Raw genomic sequence first — 8,882 nt, 5'->3', positions numbered from 1 at the left:
CCTTCAATCTTGCTATATGAGGGCTTATTTTTTTTGCTGGACGAGTTGTACATTTAAATGAAATGATTTGTTTTACCATATAGTGTACTGGAAAACAGGAAAAAATTGTAAGTGCGGGGAAGTTGCAAAAACAAGTGCAATTGCAGGATTGTTTTAAGGATATTTTTATTCATTGTGTTCACTATATGGTAAAACTGTGTCGGTGTGATGACTCGCATCAGTACGAGTTCAGTAGATACCAAACGTGTATACTTTTCCTCTTATCTAAGGGGTTAAAAAAAATCAAAAGTTTGTCCCGAAAAAGAATTGCGCTTTTTGCGCCATTTTCAGAGACCCCCTAGCATTCTCATTTTTTTAGTATCTAGGGCTCAGTGACAGCTTATTTTTTGCGTCTAGAGATGACATTTTTAATTATTCCATTTTCTTTGTCGCTCCATTGGGAGACCCAGACAATTGGGTGTATAGCTACTGCCTCCGGAGGCCACACAAAGCATTACACTTTAAAAAGTGTAACCCCTCCCCTCTGCCTATACACCCTCCCGTGCATCACGGGCCCATCAGTTTTTATGCTTTGTGTTGAAGGAGGCACACATGCACACAAGCTCCACATTTTAGTCAGCAGCAGCTGCTGATTATATCGGATGGAAGAAAAGAGGGCCCCCCACAGGGCTCCCGGCATGCTCCCTTCTCACCCCACTGAGTCGGCGGTGTTGTTAAGGTTGAGGTACCCATTGCGGGTACAAAGGCTGGAGCCACATGCCGTTATCCTTCCCCATCCCTTAGAGGCTCTGGGAGAAGTGGGATCCTAACCGGTCACCATTCACTGGGACCGAGCTCCATCCGCAGCCCCTGGGGGAATAGGACGGACAGGAGCCTGGATATCATCAGGGACAGGGCCCTGCATCCATAAGGTACTCTGTGTCCCCTTAGGGACGGTGCATGCAGCGCCTGTGTTACAGACGCCGCAGCGGCTCCTGTGTGGTTTGTGAGACCGGGACTACCGCGCCGACCGCGCCTGTTTGCCGGCCGCGTTTTTAACTTTAGTTCCCGGCTTTTGCGGCCTAGTACCATATACTCCCGCCCCCGGGCCTGCCAGTCAGGGGTAAGGGCGGGACGGCCGACTGGACGTCGGCAGTGAGGGCTGGAGCATACTTTGGTATCCTCCTCCCCCCTCACTGAGCACTGTGGGGCACCAGTTTCCCGCACTTTATTAGGCACGCCCACGGCTCCATCCTTCCCTCAGGACGCTGGCAGCCATTGTTATAATCACTTCTGCCGGTGGGGGATTTCAGAACGAGCTCCGCAGTTCTGGGAGAAGTGGGATCCTAACCGGTCGCCGTTCACTGGGACCGGGCTCCCTCCGCAGCCCCTGGGGGAATCTGACGGACAGGAGGCTGGATATCATCAGGGACAGGGTCCTGCATCCATGAGGTACTCTGTGTCCCCTTAGGGACGGTGCATGCAGCGCCTGTGTTACAGACGCCGCAGCGGCTGCTGTGTGGTGTGTGAGCCGGGACTACCGCGCCGACCGCGCCTGTTGGCCGGCCGCGCTTTTAACTTTAGTCCCCGGCTTTTGCGGCCTAGTACCATGTACTCCCGCCCCCGGGCCTGCCAGTCAGGGGTAAGAGCGGGACGGCCGACTGGACGTCGGCAGTGAGGGCTGGAGCATGCTTTGGTATCCTCCTCCCCCCTCACTGAGCACTGTGGGGCACCAGATGCCCGCACTTTATTAGGCACTTCCACGACTCCCTCCTCCCCTCAGAACGCTGGCAGCCATTGTTATAATCACTTCTGCCGGTGGAGGATTTCAGAATGAGCTCTGCAGCTCTGGGAGTCCCAGGCAGGGAATCTGGTGGACACACCACCGCTTGGGGCGGTTGGTAAGCCACACCAGTTGTCAGGTGCTGGCCCCCCTTGGGTGCCGAAGTGTGTGTGTGTGTATGTATGTATGTATGTATGTATGTATGTATGTATGTATGTATGTATGTGTGTATATATATATATATATGTGTATATATATATATATGTGTATATATATATATATGTGTATATATATATATATGTGTATATATATATATATGTGTATATATATATATATGTGTATATATATATATATGTGTATATATATATATATGTGTATATATATATATATGTGTATATATATATATATATGTTATATATATATATATATGTTATATATATAATATATATATATATATATAATATATATATATATTAGTATACATCTTCTCTATTCGGCAGCATTATTTGCTTTTGGCTATATCTTTAAGAGGAGACAACAGCATGTCGTCCGCAGAAAGCAAGGGGGCCAAGGCACAGGCTTATTGCAACCTGTACCTCTTGTGCGGCTATGTTACCTGCAGGTGCCACCTACCCTCATTGTGTGCAATGCTCGGCCCCTGTGGCACTCACTCAGCCAGAGCCTCCGGCACTGGTGGGACCCTCGGCTCAGGTGGTACCGCCGGTTTCCACTGCACAGATGGAAGGGACAGAGTTTACAATTTTGACTGAGAAACTCTGAGTCGCTTCACATTCCATGGCTCTGTCTATGGACAGATGGTCTGCTAAGATACTAGAAGCTTGGCAGTCCAGACCGGTAACACAGGGCCAGGGCACTGTGAGTTCATCGCCCCCAGGCCCCTCTCGGTCGGTAGAGCAAAGGGCTCCTGGGGTGGCACCCAGATCCCACGGTGAGAACTCCGACACGGACCGCAGCCTCAGACAGGCTAAGCGGGCTTGCTGGGAACCTTCCCCGACTTCATCACGCGGTTCGGGGTCTCAGCATGAGGACTCTCTGGAGGACGAAGCGGAGGTCGCAGCTCAGGGCTCTGATCCTGACGTTGCTCTCAATCTGGATACACCTGAAGGGGACGCCATAGTAAATGACCTTATAACGTCCATCTACCAGGTGCTAGTCCTTCTCCCCCAACTCCACCTATAGAGGAGTCTGCTTCACAGCAGGAGAAACACCAGTTTAGGTTTCCCAAACGTACCCGGAGTGCGTTTTTCGATCACTCTAACTTCAGAGATGCAGTCCAGAAGCACAGAGCTTTTCCGGACAAGCGCTTTACTAAGCGCCTTAATGACACACGTTACCCCTTCCCCACTGACGTAGTTAAGGGTTGGGCTCAGTGTCCCAAGGTGGATCCTCCAGTCTCCAGACTGGCGGCTAGATCCGTAGTATTAGTGGCAGATGGTTCATCGCTCAAGGATGCCACGGACAGGCAAATAGAGCTCATGATGAAATCCATCTATGAAGCCATAGGCGCGTCTTTTGCTCCGGCCTTCGCAGTCGTGTGGGCACTCCAAGCTATCTCAGCTTGTCTGTCTGAGACTAATGAGGTCGCACGTGCCTCTGCCCCGCAGGTTGTGTCTTTGCCTTCTCAGGCGTCGGCTTTTTCGTCCTACGCCATGAACGCCGTCCTGGACTCTGCGAGCCGTACAGCGGTAGCATCCGCCAATTCGGTGGCAGTCCGCAGGACCATGTGGCTACGCTAATGGAAGGCAGACTCTGCTTCCAAGAAGTTCTTAACCGGTTTGCCATTTTCTGGCGACCGTCTGTTTGGCGAGCAATTGGATGAAAAACCGATGGGTGAGACATTCCGTCTCACGGTTACAGGATAGAGCTCAGCTCTCGTCCTCAGACTCGTTTCTGCAGATGGAGTTGTGATCCCCGTTCCGCTTCAAGAACGTGGTCGCGGTCTTTACTCCAACTTGTTCGGGGTACCAAAAAAGGACTGATCATTCCGGTCCGTTCCGGGCCTCATTCTGCTCAACAGACACGTGAGAACCAGACGGTCTCGGATGGAATCTCTCCGCTCAGTCATCGCTTCGATGTCCCAGGGAGTCTTCCTAGCATCAATCGACATCAGGGATGCTTATCTCCATGTGCCGATTACACCAGAGCATCAACACTTCCGGTGTTTCGCCTCCGGGTCGAACACTTTCAGCTCGTGACTCTGCCTTTCGGCCTGGCGACAGTCCCACGGGTCTTCACCAAGGTCATGGCATCAGTGGCGATGGGCTTGCACTCTCAGGGACACTCGGTGATCCCTTACTTAGACGATCTCCTAAGTCAAGGCACCCTCCCGGGTGGCATGTCAACACAGCCTGAACATTGCTCTGGAGACTCTCCAGAGGTTCGGGTGGATCATCAATTTCCCAAAGTAAAATTTGACACCGACCCAATCACTGACTTACCTCGGGATGGAGTTTCATTCTCCCTCAGAGATAATGAAGCTACCGCTGGACAAACAGCGTTCGCTGCAGACAGGGGTGCACTTTCTCCTTCGGGCCCAGTCTCACCCCTTGAGGCGCCTCACGCGCTTCCTAGGGAAGATGGTGGCAGCAATGGAGGCAGTTCCCTTTGCGCAGTTTCATCTGCGTCCACTCCAAGGGCACATTCTCCGCAAATGGGACAGGAAATCGACATCCCTAGACAGGAACGTCTCTCTTTCACTGGCAGACAAAGCCTCTCTTCAGGGGTGGCTTCTTCCCACTTCTTGGTCGAAAGAAAAATCCTTCCTGCTCCCATCCTGGGCTATGGTCACGACGGACGAGAGTCTGTCAGGGTGGACAGCGGTCTTCCTCCACCACAGGGCTCAGGGAACCTGGACTCTGACAGAGTCCTCCCTTCAGATCAATGTTCTGGAGATAAGGGCAGTGTAGCTAGCCCTAAAGTCGTTCCAGCGGTGGCTGGACGGCAGGCAGATCCGGATAGAGTCGGACGACGCCACGGCGGTCGCGTACATCAACCACCAGCACAGAGCGCTGGCGCCGGACGCATCAGTTCAGGACTGGTCGCAATTTCGACTGCCTTATGTATTTCCTCCTCTGGCGCTGCTGCCCAGAGTGTTACTCAAGATCGGTCCGACTGCCGCCACGCCATCTTCGTCGCTCCAGACTGGCCGAGGAGGTCGTGATACCTGGATCTGTGGCGCCTCACGGTGGGTCGACCGTGGGCGCTCCCGGACCGACCAGACTTGCTGTCCCAAGGGCCATTTTCCATCTGAATTCTGCGATCTTCAACCTGACTGGGTGGCCATTGAGTCCTGGCTCTTAGCGTTCTCAGAGTTATCTCTATCACGCTTTTCGCAGAAGGTGGTCTTCCTAGTGGCAGGCACATCACTTCGGAGAGTGTCTGAGCTAGCAGCGCTGTCATGCAAAGCCCCCTTCCTGGTGTTTCGCCAGGATGAGGTGGTTCTGCGACCGGTACCGGAATGCCTACTTAAGGTGGTATCCCCCTTTTTCTTCTCAATCAGGATATCTCCTTACCTTCTTTTGGCTCTCATCCAGTTCACAATTGTGAAAAGGATTGCACTTGTTAGATCTCGAGAGCACTCCGGCTCTTCTTTTCGCACACTGCGCCCCCGCGCCGTTCTGATGCGCTCTTTGTCCTTGTCACTGGCTAGCGTAAGGGGTCGCAGGCTTCCAAGTCAACCTTGGCTTGGTGGATCAAGGAACTGATCCTTGAAGCCTACCGTTCTTCTGGGCTTCCGATTCCTTTAGAGCTGAAAGCCCATTCTACCAGAGCCGTGGGTGCGTCCTGGGCATTGCGGCACCGGGCTACGGCTCAGCAGGTGTGTCAGCACTACCTAGTCGAGTCTGCACACTTTCACGAAACACTATCAGGTGCATGCCTATGCTTCGGCAGATGCCAGCCTAGGTAGGCGAGTCCTTCAGGAGGCGGTTGCTCACCTGTAAGAGAGGGCCGTTTTTTTCGGCTCTTTTTATCGAGGTATTCTTTTACCCACCCAGTGACTGCTTTTGGACGTCCCAATTGTCTGGGTCTCCCAATGGAGCGACAAAGAAGGGAATTTTGTTTACTTACCGTAAATTCCTTTTGTTCTAGCTCCTATTGGGAGACCCAGCACCTGCCCCTGTTCTCTTCGGGCTGTTTGTTCTTTTGTGTACACATGTTGTTCATGTTGAATTGTTCTTTTGGTTCATGGTTTCAGTTCTCCGAACATCCTTCGGATTGAATTTACCTTAGACCATTTATAAGTTCCTCCTTCCTGCTTTGGCACCAAAACTGATGGGCCCGTGATGCACGGGAGGGTGTATAGGCAGAGGGGAGGGGTTACACTTTTTAAAGTGTAATGCTTTGTGTGGCCTCCGGAGGCAGTAGCTATACACCCAATTGTCTGGGTCTCCCAATAGGAGCTAGAAGAAAAGGAATTTACGGTAAGTAAACAAAATTCCCTTCTTTGTGCAGATGCTACATTTTGTTGCTTGTTATTGTATGTAAAAAAAAAAAAAAAATTGCAGCAACCAAAAGACATTAATTTCTTTATCGTTCCTTTGGGAGACCCAGACCTTGGGTGTTTAGCTTCTGCCTCCGGAGGACACACAAAGTACTACCCTTAAAAGTGTAGCTCCTCCCTCTGAGCTTATACACCCCCTGGTGAGCCAGTCCCAGCCAGTTTATCACTTTGTGTTCAGGAGGCATACATCCACACATGCATTCTCATATGATTTTTTCCTTTTTGGAATGAGATTGAAGAAGTGCGGGTCCACGTCTGGACCCCCGGCATGTCCCTTCTCACCCCATTGTGTCGGTGGTGTTGTAAGGTTAATTCCAAGGCTGGAGTTTTACATGCCGTGCTCCTTCACCATCCCTCCTGGGCTCTGGCTTGAAGTGGGAGCCAGCGCGGTCTCCATGCCTGGCAGGAGACCGGTCTCCATCCGCAGCCCTTTAGGATCCTGCTGGACCAGAGCACTCATCCCCAGGGACCTGGCCCTGCGTCTCAGCAGCTAAGTACCTGAGACGTTTATATGTTGGGGGTCCCTGTGCTTTATTGTATGGGGAGAGTGTGCTTACTGTATTTATCTTGGCATTTCCGGCGGGATCTCTAGCGGTCGTCCGAGAACCGTGCCGATGGTGCCTGCGCGTCGGCCTCGCCGCTCAAATTTAGGCCCCGGCTTTGCCGGAGGCCTAGTTTCTGTTCACTGCCCTCGCATGTCACTCATGCAGAGGGACAGGTTCGGCTCCTCCCGGCGGCCGTCCTGCACAGGGGAGGGACACTCCCCACTGCTGTGCGTGTCTCCTCCCATGTAGGTCTCTATGGCCCTCCAGATCCCGCTCTCCTACAGGAACGCCCCAAGTCCCGCCCCCTCCCTTCGCTCCGGCGGCCATTTTCTCAGACAGGGTTCACTCTGCGCTGGCCTGCACTCTGCATCCCTGCTGAGGTGCTGTGCATTAAGGGTCCGGGCTTCGGGATCTGGAGGGCACACAACACCGCTGCCAGCGGTCTGGTAAGCCACAACCGGTCTCTGGTTGTGGACCTCTGTATATACTCTCTGGGGTTCATTCTCTTGTAGAAGCTGTCCCCACTCCAGCAGCATGTCTCACACGAGGAGCAAGGCTCCAAAGCTTTATACTGTATGCGCTGCATGTAAGCTCCTGCTGCCTGAACCGAGCACCTATCCACATTGTGATGTCTGCTCTAACTTGGCGGTGCCACAGCCTGGAGTCTCACCCCCAGTGGTCTCTCAGGCTGCTCCTGCACCTGTGGCGGAACCCCCGGCTTGGGTAGAATCCTTTTCTAGGTCTATCTCCCAGTCTTTTGCTGAGTCCATGGGACTTCTGTCCAGGACTTTGTTGAATATGCATCAGCCCCCTTCACAGGGTGCCTCTACTGCTAAGGGTCCCTTAGGATCTCTATCATCTGACCTCCGTCCACCGAAGCTCACAGAGGATTCATCATCAGGGCCCAGACCCCGTCCTCCTAAGAGGAGACACAGGGTTTCATCTCCCTCCTCATCCCGTGGCTCTGATTCAAGAGCTGACTCGCAGGATGAGGAGGATGCCTTTACAGGGGGCTCGGAGGCTAACTCCATGTACCCCATTGATCTTTCCGAGGGTGACTCAGATCTTATTGACTTGATTGCTTCCATTTAATTCTGTACTGGATCTCAATCCGCCAGTATCAGAGGAGCAACCCTCTCTGGCAGAAAAGCACCAGTTTACCTCGCCTAAGAGTAAAGAGTGTGTTCTTTAACCACTCCAGTTTTCAGGCCGCTGTGACCAAACCCAGGGCCTGTCCTGACAAACGCTTCCCAAAGCGTGGTTCTGATGACCAGTTTCCCTTTCCACCTGAGGTGGTCAAGGAGTGGGCTCATTCCCCAAAGGTAGACCCTCCGGTGTCTAGGTTCTCAGCCCGGACCGTTGTGTCGGTGGCTGATGGCACCTCCCTTAAGGGACCACTGACCGTCAGATTGACCTTCTGGCCAAATCCGTGTATGAAGCGGCGGGGGCCGCGTTTTACCCAACTTTTGCAGCAGTGTGGGCTCTCAAAGCCATCTCTGCTTCTCTAGAGGAGATGCATTCCCTCACCAGGGAATCTATGCCCGAGATGGTTGCCTTAACTTCTTAAGCTTTTTCATCTTATGCCATGTCTGCCATGCTGGAGGCTTCTCACCGCACTGCAGTGGCTTCGGCTAATTCCCTCGTTATCCGCAGGATCTTGTGGCTTCAAGAGTGGAAGGCAGATGCTTCTTCTAAGAAATACCTTGCTGGGCTCCCTTTTGCTGGGTCCCGGCTGTTCGGAGAACAGCTGGATGAAATTATCAAAGAAGCTACTGGCGGGAAGAGTACTTCCATGCCACAAACCAAAACCAGGAAACCTGCCCAGGGTAGGAATCAGTCGAAGTTTCGCCTCCTTTCGTTCCTCCAACTGGTCGTCCTATAAACACTCCGCCTCGTCCGCTAACTCAGCTAAGGACCAGAAATCCAACTGGCGCCCAAAAGCGCGTCCACAGAAGACCGCAGGAGGTGCTGCCACTAAGGCAGCCTCCTCGTGACTCTCTGCCTGCTCCGGCAACGTCCTTAGTCGGTGGCAGGCTCTCCCACTTTGGCGACG

General features: G+C 52.6%; 1 protein-coding gene across 2 annotated transcripts in view; it reads left to right on the top strand.

Moving 5' to 3' along the window:
- SMC4 (structural maintenance of chromosomes 4) overlaps window positions 1-8,882 on the top strand; it is a 243,572-nt gene that overhangs the window by 213,311 nt on the left and 21,379 nt on the right. The window lies entirely within an intron of this gene.

The sequence above is a fragment of the Anomaloglossus baeobatrachus genome, chromosome 3 (assembly GCF_048569485.1).
Source record: "Anomaloglossus baeobatrachus isolate aAnoBae1 chromosome 3, aAnoBae1.hap1, whole genome shotgun sequence".
Lineage (NCBI taxonomy): Eukaryota > Metazoa > Chordata > Amphibia > Anura > Aromobatidae > Anomaloglossus > Anomaloglossus baeobatrachus.
Note: the sequence above shows the minus strand (reverse complement) of the source record. Positions and strands in the feature narration are given on the sequence as shown.